At 37.2% G+C, this 18195-nt stretch overlaps 1 protein-coding gene and 1 pseudogene across 1 annotated transcript in view; both read right to left on the bottom strand.

The window, feature by feature from the left end:
• Positions 1–18195, bottom strand: part of Chsy3 (chondroitin sulfate synthase 3) — a gene marked incomplete at its 5' end in the record, with an annotated part of 226213 nt that overhangs the window by 166315 nt on the left and 41703 nt on the right. The window lies entirely within an intron of this gene.
• Positions 13044–14886, bottom strand: LOC104864349 (annotated as a pseudogene).

Below are 18195 nucleotides of genomic sequence, written 5' to 3'. Positions count from 1 at the left end.
ACAGGATACATCACACGGAGAAGGCGCTCTAGAGTGGACTCTGGACTCTGGATGGCTGAGTCATTGTCATGAGCTGATACAGGCTCCCTGACTATGCAAGTGTTTGTCCCCTGCAGGGTGCGGGTAATAAGAAGGCTCTGCAGACGCGGAGTGAGCGGAGTGTGGGGAATCGCAGGTCTCTTTCTTAGTTTCACTGTGAAACCAAAACTGCTTTAAAAACAACAAATTTGTATTTTTAAAATAGGCAAGCCAGAATCATACTTCAGCTCCCTGTAACAAACTAAAAGTTTAAATGCTGAGCATAGCGAAAGAGAAATATATAAGACATAGATACATTTTAAGCCAATTTTAAACCTCAATTTTGGTTTAAAATTTTAATATAATAACTTTCTCACTAATTTCTAATTTACATTTTTACTGATAAATCACTCACAATTTTTCCAATGATTGCATGAAACTAATGGACATTTCTCTTACCTTTTAGCTAAATAAATATAAATTACACCAGTTTTATTGGAGAAACTAACCATAATTTTAAGCCTAAAAAATAAATCATCAAATATACTTAATGTTTTTCTTTTCTCAAATACATTAACATATTTTATATATTTATATAAGTTAAGATAATATATAATAACTGTAAAAATTCACAAATGCATAAGAAAGGAAAGTCCAAATACTGACTGATCAACTGCAGACCCCACCAGTATTATGGATGTAATCTTTTATCATTATTTGTACATATAGATACATATGAAATAATTGAAACTCCTTGATCTTCAGGATCACATATAATTTATTTTTATATTCTCAAAGAAAAGAGCATAGTGTCTAAGATGCTGGGGACTCTCAAATACTTTTGAATTGCACATTAATTGCGAAGCTATTAAAAAGAGCTATATATTTATATCTTTTAAAATGTACATACATATATATATGTTAAAATATGTATTTGTATGTATCTAATTTAAGAAAAATGAGAATTTATTAAAATTTCATTGGGAAAATGCAGTATATTAAATAATTTAAAATCACTAGAATCTTTTTATTAGATATTATTATAAGTTAAAACTGCTTTGGATCAAAGACATACCTTTAATATTACTTAAACTATTTCATCTGAAATAGAACTACAGGAAGTCCATAAAATAATTACAATCCCTCCCAAGCAAAAGGCTTGTATAAAAATAGCTCACAGCATGTAAAACCCTATACAAGTAATTAACACTTTTATTCTAGAAAGGCAGTACGTTGTGTTTGAAGTGGAAAACAAGGACAACAAAGACTGAGAAAGAAAATGACTGAGATTGTGTGAAAACCACTTTCAGATTTTTTCTTTCAGTCCGCCCATTTAAAAGTCTACTGTAATTTTTATTCTCCCGAATTAAGTTGTTTTACTTTTTAGCTATTATACTTATGATTGCCATACTGGGCAATAAAATGACTTGATATTTACACATATGTCTGTTTAAGAAAATTATTTTAAATTGAAATTGTCGCCCCGGTCATATTATATTAGTATATTATATTATATTAGCAGTTTTGTAATCATAATAAACTTGATAGTTTTCAATCTTCATTTCAACCAAAAGTAAAAGAATAATTACTTAAAGGAAGGGAATACCACTGAAATGTGTATAGCTGGTAAAATGCTGTGAGCATTGAATTCTTTTTAAAATATTTTAAATGAATCACTAATGTGTTTTACTTCTTGTCTGCCTATATTAAAACTACAGTACAGATAACTGTGGGCTGCTTTGTTTCAAGCTACCACAAGGGTGAGTAGCAAGGATTCACAAGGGCACAGCCAGTCCAAAGTAATCCCCACCCAAATAAAGCACTGTCCTTACGGTTTGCTTATTTTTTATCGCTGTGGCTCATGAGTAATTAAAATATAAACTATCCTTGGAATGCTTTTCCTTGTATTCATTGTCCTTGGGGGTCAACATGGAGGGATGGAGGATATCTAACTTTTGGAGCAAAATGACCCCAGGTTTCGATTGCTATAATGTTTTCTGCAAGGCCTTCACAACACAGCATCATGCCTCACATTATTTCTCTACACTGTATTTCATGCTGGGAATATATGTTCTGGTATAAATAATCAATTTAGATCTTTGATACAGGAAAAGGACACTCAAAGGTCACTGGAAATCTGTGAAGTCAGTGAAAAGAGCCTTCCTGTCCCAAATCACATTCTCTTGATGCACCCTCCAGGGCAATGCCACGTTGTTTTCCAATTAGAAAGTATACCAACTGCCCACCCACATGTGACAGGCCCCAGGGACCGTATGTGCACAGGGGCCTGTTTAATTTTCACTGGAAATAATTCAAAGAATTCTAATGTTTTACAATTCAAATGCAAAAGTTAGAAACAGGGACTATATCAAGGGCACTGGATGGTAGGAGTGACTATAACACATTTAAAACATTTCACCTGGAATTATTGTTTCTCTGATAAATCCAACTCATAAGAAAGTTTACAGCATCACCAAGGCAAAGTCAGACCAAGGACCAGTTAGCTCCTCCTATCTATAGGAGGGTAAATGATATACCCCAGCTGGCTCATTCCATTCCTTATGATTCAGAGGAGGACCAGGCAGGAGCATTTCTAACTCAGTAGAAAGGACCTCATATGCTCAAAGGCACCACTTCCAGTTAAGGCTGTTGAAAAATCCTATTTGCCAGGCCATTCCATTTGCCGTATAATAGATTTAATGAAACTCTAACTTGTCATATTAAATTATTAGGAATAAAGAAGCAATTTTTATAATTATAGGAGATTCAAGGGTTGTCAGTCTATTAAGGATTCAGCACAGATAGGAGTTTGCCAGACACACAAAATAAGAACACTCCACATCAACTAGCCAACACATGAAAAGTCATGGTGCCATGCAATAGAACGTCATTCTAGAGAGAAAAACAGGGAGTTTGGGTTTTATTGAGAGGAGGATAATTCTCACTGAGAAGTAAGTAGGAGCAGATATTGCTATGGAGTCTGGTTTTGGTCAAGACACTGAAAGATCGTAAGCATAAAAGTGTCTTATGCAGAATGACATATTTTTAAAAAATTACTGTGGAAGCAATCACTTGGAGAGAGGATGGACTATGGAGATACGGCTCATCATTCTTCTAGGAAATGTAATAAGGCTTTCAGTCAAGACGCTGCTTACAGAAATTGAGGAAAGGAGATTTCGCAAAATGACAACAGTCTACTGAGAACTTCTAGCAGAAATCTTACCCAACAATAGGTATTAGAAAGAGGAAGGGATTTAAAAAATATAATCATTTTGAAATTCTGAAGATACTAAATTGCATTAAAACTATCTAAAAATTTAGCATCAATTTTAAAACAAACATTTCACATTTATTAGGCTAGAAATGAGCTCTGTATGCAGAAAATAGTGAGTTATTCAAGAATAATTTATAGACATAGTAATAAGCAAAATTTGCTCAGTTTACTTGAAGGTGCAGTTATAGGTAGCTAAGACTATGCATGGAGTTCTATATTTTCTAAAATTCCTCATAAAAATTTAATTGAATTACATAATATAGGACTGCATTCCCTTTGAAACTCATATAATTTTGCAGCAAGAAGCAGGACGTAAGATCAATCATTAGGGTTTTTTTGTTTTATTTTTTGTTTTTTTGAGACATTGTCTCACTATGTAGTTGAGACTGAACTGGAACTCACTATGTAGCCCAGGCTGGTCTCAAAATCACAGTGATCCTCCTGCCTCAGCCTCCTGAGTGCTGGGATTACAGGCAGGCACCACCATGTCTGTCTAGAATAATCACTGTTGACAAGACTAAATTCTTGATAAGGCATGATCAGGTTGGACAGGATGTATGACATAAAGATTTCATAAACACCATAACTAAAAAATATCTTACAAGATCTGCATTTAATGAAATACCCTTCACAGAGGACAAAGGAATCAGGAGTGTCACATGAGAGAGTCACCAGGGAGAACAACGAAGACTTCAGACTCATGATGAGATGGGAAAGCATGAGTCCCTGGCCACAAGATCTGGTCACATGGACAAAGACCGTCTAAGATGAAAGGGTGGTGCATGGGGAAAAGGGCACAGCAGATAAGACGGCCTCTAAGACAGAGAAGAACCAGGAGAACGTGTAAGGCACTAGACCAAGACACAGCCACTATATCACCAGCAAGCACTGAAGATGGCAGTGTGCATGAACTGCCCATTTAAGGGTGAAAACAGAGGTGTTCCTACTCGGTTTTAGGCCATTACAGGCCTGATGTGGAGAGCCTCATGAGTGTGTGGGGGGTGAAGAGCATTTTCCCATATTTATCTGGACACAGACACACGGACACGCACGCAGTGGGGATGAGGACATCAGCTGCTGCCATTCAGCCTTCTCCGATGAGAGTTCCTGGATCAGACATTAAGTTTCATTTAGGCTGAAGAGCTACTATCGTCAAGGATTTGTATCTTACACGCAACATCAGGCTACCTTCTTCTAAATATGCAGAATGAATGGACAATAAGAACTTGGTTCATCACGCCCTGGAATGCCACAGATGGAGACCAGGAAGGGACACTTTCCAGGAGCCAGTGTCCAGTGTCCTCAAGGTGTCCCCTTCTCACTCACAGAAATTTTGATCCTTTCACCTTTCTGGAACCCTGAGGTCTAAACAGATAATGAAGTTTTTTTTCTGAGACACTTATGGCTTGGTATGGCTAGACCTTTTATTTAATACATTTTTGAGTGAAAATGCATTGTTTTTTTATCTTTACAAGGTGAACGTACACTAAAATATAAAAACAGAAGCCAACAAGTTGGCACAGGAAGACTTTTCCCTTTCAGGAAAAGATCTAATGAAGGGATTTTAGTCCACTGCACTCTGTTGAGTGATAGATGATTAAAGACCACCTCGAATGGAAAGTAAGATCATAAGCACCGGTTTGTAGAGCATTATTAACCTCAGACCCTGAGGAACTCGCCCCTCAACCTCCACCCAACGCACTGCCCTAGTTTCAGTCCCTACAGCTATGCATTGGGTTAAAGAAAAAGAAGTGTTACTACAGTGTATAAATCTTGATATGGATTTTATCTCTCGGATCATAAAAGGATGTGAAAGAGATAAAAATATATTTATACAAGTTTGCAGATGGTATACTGACACTGGGCTATGAAGGGGAATTAGATACATTTAGGCTTTATTAGCTACTTAAAGGCAAAAACAAAAGCACACAGTCTGTGATGACACCTTCAGAAAGACAATTAGGCTAAATGGAACAAAATGACAATCCACATGTTTGTAGTGATGATGCTCTATGCACATTTTATGTTCATTAAGTTTTAATGGATTTCAGCATGAGGAGTTCTTTTTAAAATGGAATCAGTTAAGCTTTTGTGGATTTTCAAAATTAAATTATCAAACCAAGTATAAGTGAAAATTCTATCATTGTAGATCTTTGCAACTAATTTTTTTTTGCTTTTGATCTTCTATCTCTTATAATCGTATCAAGTAGTTATTTCTGCTTAGCATGTTTTCCTTATCCTTAAAAGTAAAATCTCTCCCCACTGAAGGGCTGATGAATTAGCTGTTGTTTAATGAGATCTCAGGTCCCTAGGTTTATTAATTAAGCAAAGAGGCCTTAAGTACCACTTGTGTCTGTAGCCCCAGGTGAATGCTGTAACATGTAGAAAAATGAAAGTATGATGCGGCGCCTGATTTTCATATGATTACCGTCTACTTGAACACATCATCTCAGTAAGGGCAGAGATGAACGACCATACAAAGGATTAAGGACCAAAGAACTGGGAGACAGTATGAGCTAAAAGAGTTCTGAGCAGGGTTGACAAATGTGGACGAGAATAGCAGAGCGTGCCTTTGCCAGGGAAGTTGACTTGAGCCAGGCATGAAATAAGAGGGAGATTTGCCAAGACAGCAGAAATACTCCCAGCACAGACAGCCCTTCAGCCAAACATACTGGTAAGGACTAGCAGCGTAAATTTAGAGAATAAGGTGTTGGATAACTGGCCTTTTGGATCTAAGGCTTCAGAGTGGTTTTAATCTTAGGGACTGATTATGGCATATATATATGAAGTCCCTTTAAAGTTTTTTTGACTTATTCCATGCAGCAGATAACACTGAAGTTTTATATGTTCAAATTGTATATTTAATTCAGTCAAAATACCAATCTCATTCATACAAGAAATTTTGTCTTTCCATGAAGATTTAGTATGTTCTTGGCTAAACAAGGCATACTGAGGGTTGCAGCTCTTTCATACTTTGATTTAGTTAGAAGTGAGGATACATATAAAATTGTGTAGCTGAATTCCCAGTAATAGAAAATTACTCTGAGGGTTTATCCATCTCTTACCCCTGAGCAAGTCAGTGCACCATTTCATACCAGCATACTATTGAGGATTTCTCTCTCCCCACCCTTCCTCCCCCTTCTCCCTCTATTGTAATCCAAAAGCATTTATTAATGGTCCATCTGCTCATCCATCTATTCTGTAGCTAAACAAATATATATGTTGAGTGTCTATGATGTGTCAGGCATTATGCAAGGTTCTTGGTATTCAAATTTACAAATGTTTATGAGAAAATGTTTATTTTCTCTCATATCAAGTGTCTTACAACCCAGTGAGAAAAACAGGTAAGAAATGAGTAAACATACAAACAACACAATATGAGTAGTGATAAGTCATAAGAATGAAGCAAACACAAGGCTAAAGTAAAGATCTAAATTAAGCAGGCTAATGAAGGAGGCTTCTCTGAGAAGTCTTTCAGTTGGGGCCTAAAGGATGAGAAAGAGCTTTCCAGGGGTGGGGGCTCCACACAGGCAGAGGACAACACGTGCTAAGAATCTTTACTCAGGAAAACGCCTGGGGTGTGTGATAAAGGGAAAGAAGTACAGCTTCGACTCTATTTCTTCAAGAAATAAAAGCATACGCAATGTTTCACTGGTCTTTTGGTTGAAATACTTTTCTTTCTTTTTTTTTTTTCCTCCTCTGGACAGAAACCGCCCCTACTGCATTAGTTACAGAACATCTTGTGCAACCTTGTATTTCTGGCTGACCTTCAATTAGTACTCAAGGGTACAAGTAGCATTCAAGAGCACTTTATCTAAATGATTCCACTGCTGCATAAAAGATAAAAGTACTGAAGATGGTGAAAAATATATTGTTTACCCATTTCTCCAGAGAATCTTGGAAAATCTTTTATGTCACGCATAGAAATTACATATTCTTTGGGTAAAAAAGAAATGAGTTAAATTCTTCAAGAGAAAATTTTTCCACTTACGCTTGATGATTAGTCAGAAGCAAAGAAAAGCTACTGACAATCACAAGGAAGTATTTCAGATTAAATGTGTGTGAAGACTAAGAAACTATGTTTATATGCAATCAGTATAGTGGTTAATGGCTCAACTACAATTAGCTAATGCTTAGCTGAAGAAAATATGCACCATAAACATATTAATTTAATTACATTAAGTAATGTTTCATCTAGTAGACACTATTGATTAACTCATAGCATTAATATAAAGTGCATTAAATACAGTGGTATTTAATATTGTGTCAAGAAATCTGGTTCTAACCTTGTACCACCTTATCTAATCTTACATATGCCACCTTTTACCTTCGTTTGTGTGTGTGTGCATGTGTGTGTGTGCAAGTGTGTGTAAATGTACACATATGTACCTGTGTGTTTAGGTAGAGCTAAATGTCTGAAGTGTTTATAGGAAAATAGGAAAGAACTTAAAACTATCAATTTACTTCCATCAACCCAAAGATAATCATTTAAAAAGATACAGTAGTTATAAGATAAATACTGATACATATTACTGATTTCACTGTAATGTAATATCCATCATTTATAAATATTCCTCATAGAAATACACCATTCTACCTAAAATGCCAGCTAAATCAGTGATTAAGAGCAAAAAAGTGGATTAAATGCAGATTCCCAGTCTCCTCTCCTGGACATTCTGACTCAAGTTTGGACAAGAGCCACAAAATCTACATGACCAAATGCTCCATGTTTGCCAGATATAGGTAGACTATCTGTGGTGCGCACTTTGGAAAATACTGCCTTTTAGAATCTGGAAAATCTTAAGAAAATGTTTAAAGACACATTGGTCAATACACCAGGGATTTTGTCACAGAATGCCTAGCATTTCATAAAAACCCACATTCGATATTGTTGGCTCTTGTTTGTTTCTGACCCATCAAAATGTGAGGAATGTCTGTCCCTTACAAAACACTAAACCACAAGTCCTAAGAATTAGTGAAAAACCAGTCAAATCAGAGGCCTACATACTATTCCCACCGTGAGTGGAGAAGAAAAATTGTCTACCCCACTTTTCCCAAGGTACATATTAAAACATTAACTTTCAGCTTCTCCATGCAAATGGCTTTTGGTAGCACAATGTATTTTGTACTTAGTATTTAGTGTAAGTTTGTTAAATTACATCAAGGAAAATAAATTCAACATGGAAAACCATATAGATACAAACATTAGATGCAAACAGAAACACAAATACTCCCTATTCTTATGAATGAAAGCTGAAAAGTTGATCTCATTGAAGTATAGAGTAGAATAGTGGTCACTAGAGGTTGTGAAGAGTATAGGGGAAAAGAGTTCATATAGAGGGTGGTTAAAAGATGCAGAGATACAGTTGGATGAAAGCAATAACTTTTATTGTTTTACAAGGTAAGTATAAGTATGGTTGACAACAATTTAATGAATATTTCAAAATAGGTGGTAAAAAGAGTCAGAATGCTTTCAATACAACAAAATAATAAAAGTTTCAGGTAATGGATACACCCATTATCCTGATCTGATTAGGATACATTGTATATATGATCTGACTAGGATACATTGTATATATGTAATACAATGTCACGCTGTAGCCCATAAATATGTACAATTGTGTGTCAATTAAAAATCCAGGGAAAAATTTAAAGAGACCAAATTTGTAAATACATAGCCAAACTTCAAAAACGTTTGCTGCACAACTGAAAGTTCACACGGTTTTAGTTTGTTTATAATGATCTGTACATCATGTGAACATGTCAATGATGTGTTCTACGCAATGTCGCTCTAATAGAATGGAAAGCAGAATGTAGATTTTCAGATAGGGTGTATTTTGCAAGGCACAATCTACTTTATGACACTGGAAAAACAGGTATTAGAATTGTTTCTTATTGTGTCTATATACTAAAGAAAAAAATTGATTTTAGTTTGCAGTGGGTTATAGAAGAGTATAAAGTCATATTTATGGGAGGGGAGGACTCAGCTAATAAAAATTCACCTGTATTTTCTCAGGATTCATTCCTATCACATCACATATTTTCCTTTCCTGTCACTTAAACCAAATACTCATAGAAGCTTAATAAAAATGCTTTAACATTAAATTAAATGAAAAATCTAGACATTATTGTTATTTCTAGATATGCCCTTTAAAACCCCTTACTACGCTGATTCCAAAGCACTTAGGCAAATTAACGGCTGCTAGGTGAGGTGCACGATGCTTGAGGACACAGTCAGGCTTAAGCACTGTTTGCCTTTGAGTGATCCTTTCTGTTCACTCGCCATCTTCTGTATAATTAATAGCCACTCTCCCAAATTACACGCCAATTAATGAGATGCAGATAAAGGCTTAAAGGTCTGTGCTGCGATTCAGTCTTAATGAAAGTCAACATCATCTTGCCAAGAAATCCCAGATCACATGTGGCTTTCTTAGACATTAGTAAGGTTTTCATGGAACCAAATAGTAGCAATGTCTAGTAAATATTAGACCTTTTAAATAAATGTCATATTATCCTGACTAAGAGAAGTAAGGAGATACTTTTCAATTTCTCCAAAAATAAATGTGCTTTATTAAATTAATATTTAAAAGAAAGCAAGACACATACATATATGTATGCATTGATGATTGTATTTCACATACTTTTTATCAAATATAATAATTTGAAAAACTCTTAATTTATATTCCAAATTCCTCTAAATCAGACGTTAATTTTTTAGATTGCATCAAAGGTTCTTCATTAACTGATTCTATCTTCCTTTAAACTCTCAGCCTGTATAAATGAAGTCTGAACACATTAAACCTCCAAGTCTTTGAAATAAGTATATTATTTTATTATTTTATTTTACAAATGAAGACATAGGTCAGCTGAGTAGTGAAGTATGAATTTTAAACACAAGGACCTTTGATTATAAGATGAATTATTTTCCATTACAACTCTGTCAGTCTAATTTGGTAATATAAATAGAAGATGGTCAGAATCATTCATTTATTGACTTCTTAAATTGCTTGAGGCACGAGTAACACTAGACATGTGGAGACCCAGCACAAGGAGTCCTTTGACTTCAAGTATAAAGTTACTTACAGTATCCTCAGCGTAGGAGACAACTTCGTCACTGACAAAGAAAATAAAGTCAGGTATTGGCTCCCGTCTTATTGTTGGTTTTTAGGGCCTCTTTCATTCACTGGAAAGCTAAAATTAAACCTATTTGAAGAAAATGAATTCTCAAATAGTAGGCTAGAGATTTTGCTGCAAGTAGACACCAGATAATACTGAATCCTTTTATGAAACTATAAAAAAGTCCCTTCTGGTAAAGGATCTTTGTTAAATGTGCAGACCTCCAACCTGTGATTTGATAGTTTTTACTTTGGGAATATTACAGCTTTTGTACATCCAAAGTGCACCGAGGCAAAATAAGTTTTATTTATATATTGTCAATATTTTATTAACATCTTATGATCTAATTGAGTGCCTATAATAATCCTGTAACATATGTCTCCCATTGTCCCCATGTTTGGCACACACAAGCTCAGAGAGATGAAGGTTAACTGGTAAGATGTTTGGAGAGTTGGGGCTAAAACTCTAGCAGTGCAGGAGGCTTTACAGAATGAATTACCTATGTGTCAAACTGTGCACTGATTATTTCAGTTCAAAAATCATCTATTAAATTCCTGTTATATAAAAGGCTCTGGATTGTTTCCAAAAACAAATTTATTTGGAACAACAAATTAAATTTAAAAATACATATTCCAGGATGTTGCTTCCTCTACCCAAACACTCCTCAATGTTCCAACAGCTGTTACTTTCCAATCATCCACTGATTCTTATATTTTAAAGAGAATTTTTTTCTAATGGCATACAACACAAATATAGAATGTCACCTGAAATAGAGGAAGTCTTCATAAATCTTAAGATGGAACCTGAATTTCATCTTTGCACTCATCAGAATATGTTTCAGGAAAGAATCCAGAATGGACAGAACTATGAGAAGAGTGACTTAGTCAACTATACCTCATCTAATAGCTCTGAAAACAAAGAATTAAGATATTAGTCTTAATAATCAAAATGCTTTTAGTAAGCAGAAAATTTACCAAGAGGTAAATTGACAGACCAGTATTTTATAATATAAGATAAAATCTCTGGTGGAACATAATGAGACTCAACTATAATTTCTTTCTATTGCTAAAAAAAATAATAACTGAAGAAGATGTGTGGCAAAGGTAAAAAGTCATTTACTGTTATTTATTGTATGTCAAAAATTATCTTCCCCACACACTAGTTTAAGTTTCCATTTGAAATTTATCATTTGTCTAAGTTTGGTGGAAGGTGCAATGAAACCCTTTTTTCAGCAGCTCATAGAAGCACTTTATCAATGCACAGTGTGTCTAAATGGTAAGTTCAAGGTGCATCCCAAAAGCAGAATAGCATATGATAACTAAAATCACGGTCACAAGGCAAACCTGGGTATAAATGTACTTTGTTACTACAACTGATATTTAAAGCAAACTCTTAATCAGCTGCACATGAACAAGGCAAATCACAAGTAAGTGTAATGTGGAAAAAATTCTGAAGTAAAATAGAAAGATAGGCTGGGATCACAGATTTTAATCCTAATAAAGTCCTTAGAGTGCATCTAGCCAAACTCTGACGGTTTCACAAATGGTGAATCTAAGTTCCAAAGAGGGAGTGTAATTTGACCAACATCAAATGGCAATGTTTATCAGAAGTTGACCTGAAAACCAGATTTATAACACCAGTTTCAGAGCTTTTTGGATAAAATATGGCATGCCTACATTACTACTCAAGCTTTTGCCTCTTAGTCCTAGAAGGAAATCTCCTGAATCTAAATCCTGGCTGAAACACCTACCAAGAAAATTCTAGCTGATGTTAGAGTCTGAAATAATAATACATCTGATGGAAAAGTTTAAAAATGAGTATTGCCAGGGGGCTGGAGACAATGTACAATGTCATCTCTCTTATGTGCCTCTTTGTGTCTCTTGTACTTAATCTGATTATAAATACATTGTCCTGGGTAATTATAACAGTACCTCAAGTATCTATAATGGATACAGGTATAGAGTTGTTCCAATGGTTTATCATCCCTAGAGGCAATGAGAAGGCCCTTTTCTATCTTTTTCTTTTTTTTTTAAGGTTAGAAAATTTACTTTATGAAACCTTAAGAATAATTAAACTGTAATCCAGGTTTAGGTAAATTTAATAGTTCAATTCTAAAATAAAAGTTGTAGATGAAACAATGAAATTTCCTAACATTTGATTTTAATACATTGTGCTAATTTTCTAAAACAACTCTGAGGAACATCAATTTGCAGGTGAGTATTTGTGGAAAATCTGCCATCAAGGTGTATCTGTTTATGTGTGTGCAGATGTAGATATAGATACAGATAGAGGACCCAAGACACATAAAGTAGGAAACACTTTGCATGTCATATCTTAAAAGCAGAACTACAGTTCAGGGTATGACATAAATGCTTTTCAAGGCATTGGGTTTGGAAAAGGAGCAGACATCTTGTCTCAAAACCTAAAGTTTTTCTCCAGACTTAAGTCAAAATTGTAACTTCCAGAGGAAGCAAACATAAGCCTTTTCCTGCTTTAATTGTCCATCTGCATCAGAAAATCCAGGATCTCTGAGATAGGAACCACTGCAGTAAGAAGGGAGTGATAGGTTCTCCCTAAGGAAGATTGTCTGCAGCTTCATTAGGTGCAGCTACCACCTGGGTCATCAGGTGTGAACTCAGCTCTTCCCAGCCTTTCGCTTTGTAGCACCAAGACATTTCAGAAATGGTTCACCGTACACCCAGCATTCTCCACCTTCATGGAATACCCTTGTCTCCCAAAGAATTTCCTTTCCCCTTCCTTTCTCAGGCTTCTGCTCTTTGCTTTTCCTCAAATCTGTGCCTTGCTTCCGTTGCTGCATCAATGTCTGATTTTAACTGAAAGTGGCATCCTTCCCAAGGCAAGGGAACTCATAGTCATTTGAATCTTCCAACTCCCTCACTTTCCTCTTGATTATAGGCAACTTCTTAGTACCTACAAAAACTGTGTTTTCCCCTGTTGCATACTTTGCATGCGTTGCACACCATTCTATTCCCCTTCAATTGAACAAAAAGTCTTCTTATTATTTGGAGGAAAACAATCTCAGCAGTCATTCTGTATTTCTTGCCCCCATACAAAGGCTTGGTGTGGAAGACGATGTTTGCACTATGGCCTGTTTTGGAACAATTAATAATGCATTCTCCTTCTGATTCCACCCAGGGCACTGTGAGCACAGACCTTTTATAACCATTAGGGAATGTGAGGATGGAACGTCATCACAGCCTAGACATGAGACCCAGCCCTGCCCTATGTCAACCCCAACTGACATCCCAAGGAACTTTGACTTGATCTAAATATGAGTCCTGAATTGCATATACTTGTTAAAACACTCAACATAAAAGGCTGAAATTGGTGGATAACAGGAAACCTGCTCATCCATGAATTTTACACTGTTTTTGGAAACCCAAGGAACTGGTCCTCTGAAACTAGCTCCGTGTTCTCTTCAGTGTCATTTGGTAACGTCCAGTGACACTGAAAGATCTCACCCAAAATGGGGTTGTGTGGCTTTTTGGCAACTGATCTTTTCCTTCCTGCATGAAAGGCTGAGAGGTGCCATTTCATTTGATCCATTTGAACCACTTGATCCCTGGGATCCTTCTGGTCACTAATGCTCACGAACACGGCCGAAGGTGAAAAAAAAGCCCGCACACAGCTCCAAAAGAGATCTTCTTTCAGGAATGAATGTTGGAAGAGCTACCGTAGATCCATTCTGAGCCTAACCCGTGACGAGAGGTGCGTGATGCCGCTCTTGCGCTCCCGCATGGACTCTGCCTCCCTGTTGTGCTCTCTGACATCATGTGAATCACTTGTTCCGTTGGGCGTGGCAGAGTTCAGGGAGTCTAGGTGTCTGCACGCTGCAGGCTTGCTCCCAGGCTGTTGTGGGTCAAGACTGATGCAGACCAGAAGAACCTATGATGGGGATGGGCTGATTGGATGAAACTCATCAGCATCGTAGAATTTACCTTCACTGTTCGAGTACGAGACCTCTGGGACTGTTTTGGGGAGACAAGTTCGCATGGCTTGGAGAAGTCAGACTCCTGCTAGGTGGTGAATGCCCACTACCTGTACTATTTGGTGTTGGGGTCTGATGATGTCCCAAGGTTGCTATCACAGGCCCACTGGGTAGGGAAGACGGATGCTGCTCTGATTTCCACAACTGAACAGGTTCTGGAGGTGAGACAGTCTGGGAAGGCATTGTGCCGACCACAGGTTCCTAGGGGCTAGGTTGATATATTGCATCTACAGGGTTAGCAGTACTTAAACATCTCTCTGTGTGCTTCTCCACATTACTCCGGTCTTTAGCAATCTACAGCAACAAGATACAGTATTTAATTGATTCTACCATGCTATTTGTTGTCTCTGAGAGTTTCAGTTTTCTTTCTCTGTTCACCATCTTTACTGTTTTAGAGCTTGTCAAAATCTTTAGGTGTTCTATCAAGATCTGTAGGCAAGCATCAGCCTCTGTCAGTTTCTTGTCAAAGTCTTGGACACTAGGAACAAATCCTAAATCTAAACCAGTTTGTAGAGGTTTCAGCCCATAATCAGCTGGCTCCAAGGCAGAGTAGCTTGGCATAGGAGCATCACATAGAACAGTTCATGGCAGCCAAAAGGTAGCAAAAGCCCTTGTCTCTCTTCTTGATGGCTCCAGTAACAAGTCATTTAGAAGGTCTCCTTTCTCTTATAATGAATTGCAAACCTGCAGTGATCAATCCCATGCCTCTTGTTAGCCTTGCTTCCTCCTCTCAAGCCTCGTTGGCTCTCTTGACAAGTCTTGAGCACACTGGGCACTTTGCTTGCACGAAGCCTCAGTGCCCTTTTTGCCTGAGACATTCTTCCTTTAGACAGACATGGGATTCACACTACAGTTTCTTCAGTTCTCTCCTTAAATGTCATCTCAGAGAGGGCTCTCTTGATTTTTCTTCATAGCACTTGCCAGAACTTGACATAGCATAATCTATTGGATGATTTGTTGCCATTCTTCCTAAACTAAAACACAAATCTGACAGGGCTGGGATTTAGTGTTGTATTCATCTTGGAATTTTCATCACCTAAAATACTTAGTGCTATAGAACTGGGACCTGAAGTTTTGCAAAAATAAGTTTAATATACAAAGCTTTGCTTGATGACCTTAATATATTCATGAAAACATCATGTTGAAATGAATCCATGTATGCCCTAGCTGCACAGGGGATTAGTTCTAGGGCATTATTATTTGACTCAGCCCTCTAAGCCACTGCAGCCACCCACTCATTCACTCTCTCAAAAGTTAGCTTACTAACTACTGATGTACCGCACACACATGACCATAGATGCCGGATAGGGAACAAAGTACACAGAGATTCTTTCTCTGGAATGAGTCGATATTGCATACATTTGCTAAAACACTAGTCACAGCACCAGTCTCTTACATTTCCACTGAGATAAGACAGAGGCCCAATTTCAGCAGAAATCACTATCAACAGAGGTGGTTCCTGGTTTGTATGTGACCTGGAAACCTCAGTTTCTGGTACCTACCACCTATCTTCCATTCCTCAACTACACACACACACACACACACACACACACACGCACACACCACTGATTTTGAACCTTTGCAGCCACCAGCAATGCCATCTATTTTTCAAGCTACAGTCAAGAAGATACTCAAAGTCTAGCGCTCTAGGAAAGTGAAAAGTGTATTTATCCCTCTGGCAATAGAAGCACCTCTGTTCATTGTTTTTAGACTAGTAATAAAGTATTTAAAACAAATAACTACAACACATAATTCTCATGAAGCATTTAAAATGTTTTTCAAGGATTTTTTTTAAAGTTCAAATTGGTAGAAATGCAAGTTTATACATGATTCCACCTATCTTTTGTGGGAGCACACTAAGCATATTTCAAACAAGGTACTTGCGAGACAGAAAAGAGATGGAGCAAATAAAGACAGAGAACTATTCATGTTTTGAGTCAAGATATAAATGTAAAAAAAAAAGTGAAAACATAAAGGTTTATAACGTGAGCAGCTTCATGACTATAGAATCTGTAGAACAAAGAATAAAGACCATTGATATTAATTTAAATTTTAAATATACCAGAATTACTAATGACTCATCTGAGGTCTTAAAATTATTTGTAAAATGATTAAGATGATAGATACATGGTGGGGGGGGTTGTCCAGAATAATTCAACCCTAGAAGCAGACTAAGGCAGAGAGCTCTTGGAGTCCTATCTGTGGGTACACACTTGAGCTACGGCAGCCTTTAGATGCAAGGAAAATTGAAATTACCCTCTTCTCTTTTCTGAACAACATTTCCCTCCCTCATCATATCCCTCGCAAGCCAGGCAAGAGCTAGAAGCAGTGGTGGCAGCAGTGGAAATTTGACTTTATTCACCTGCCGTCCTGCACAAACGTTTGTGTTTAATGCCCAGGACAGCCTGTGACTGGTTAGTTCCCTGTCATGTGGCCGGCAGACACTTCGGTCTCTTCACTGGGAACAGCGTCCAGCCCAAATAGAAAACCTGGATGCTGAGAAAGGAGACAAGCCGTCATCCAGTCCCACCCTGGAAAGACTTTCCTGCAGCCCAGAATGTGGTCTTGAGGGAGAGGTTACCCACCTCAGCCATTCCTGCCTGGCACACACCCTTCCAAGAGATCAAGATGGGAAAAGTAATTGCTGTCATGTATTGCTATTGGGTATTTTCGTCACAAGTGAAGTGGAGGACATGTATTCCTTTAGGGCTTTTTTTTTTCAAACTCTTTAAGAAAAACATCCTGACATTAAATAGGACCCAAGATCTGTCAGAGAACTTACACATGGATTTTCTGAGTCAGATAATATCAGAAACATTCGAATGATGACAAAGGGCAAGGAACACCCAACAGAAGGTTGTAGAATGTGTACAGTAACCACTCTGGGCTTCTTCCCAAACACAACTAAAAATAGGTCAATTCAGATGCTGAATAGAGGGCTGCACTGTTGAAAAGCAGCTGAAAATTGACTCCCCAATGACATCTGCTAGTTATTTTCCCACTAAATCACACTTCACTAATATGTTAATAGTACACACTGTGAACAGTGTAGTACTAAATGTTATACCAATCCCATGAGGATCCACACAGAAATTAGACTATGTGGCTGCTTCAGCTTGGCGTTGACACTCAAATATTGTGGCCAAGTTATAATCTTTCTCTTTGCTTTTTCACTTACACGAAAAATAAATTGAAAAATGGTCCTCACACCTACCCTAAGGATTAAGGGAGCTATCCCACAAGGCAGGAGATAAAATAGTTTCATAAACATTAAAAGGCTGTATTTTCTAGTAACTACGGTCTAATTCCTACCCTGAGAAGTAAAGTAAGGCCATATTTTTCTTGAATAATCAATAGGATTCTACCCGTTGGGGAGCAGAGGTCATCTTTCACCTTCACGCCACAATTTTGTTAGATGAATCATAAGTACTGTTCAATCCTGGTCATCCTGGCCTTGTCACTGGAGATAGAACTCTGGCAGCCATTTTGACGTTCTTGGCACTCATTTTGAAGTTATCAGAACACAAGCAAAGCATACACATTCCATCTGACTTAACAGCTAGCTGTTCTGTTGTGGCTACCAACATCCAAGGGAGATACAGCTTTGATAACAGCCCATGTGTTTTAACCTTTCACAGAGGTGACCGGACCTTTTAGATCATTCTTTCTGTTAGAGTCATCATTTAAATTTAGTTCTTGAAGCCAAAATTCTAATACCAAGTTAATATGTACAGAAGGGAAAAGGAGGGGGAGGAAGAGAAGGAGAGGAGAAGAAAGA

The sequence above is a fragment of the Fukomys damarensis genome, unplaced genomic scaffold (genome assembly GCF_012274545.1).
Source record: "Fukomys damarensis isolate Sample0158 unplaced genomic scaffold, DMR_v1.0_HiC HiC_scaffold_3, whole genome shotgun sequence".
Taxonomy (NCBI): domain Eukaryota; kingdom Metazoa; phylum Chordata; class Mammalia; order Rodentia; family Bathyergidae; genus Fukomys; species Fukomys damarensis.
The sequence above is the reverse complement of the archived record's forward strand: the minus strand, read 5'-3'. Positions and strand labels throughout refer to the sequence as shown.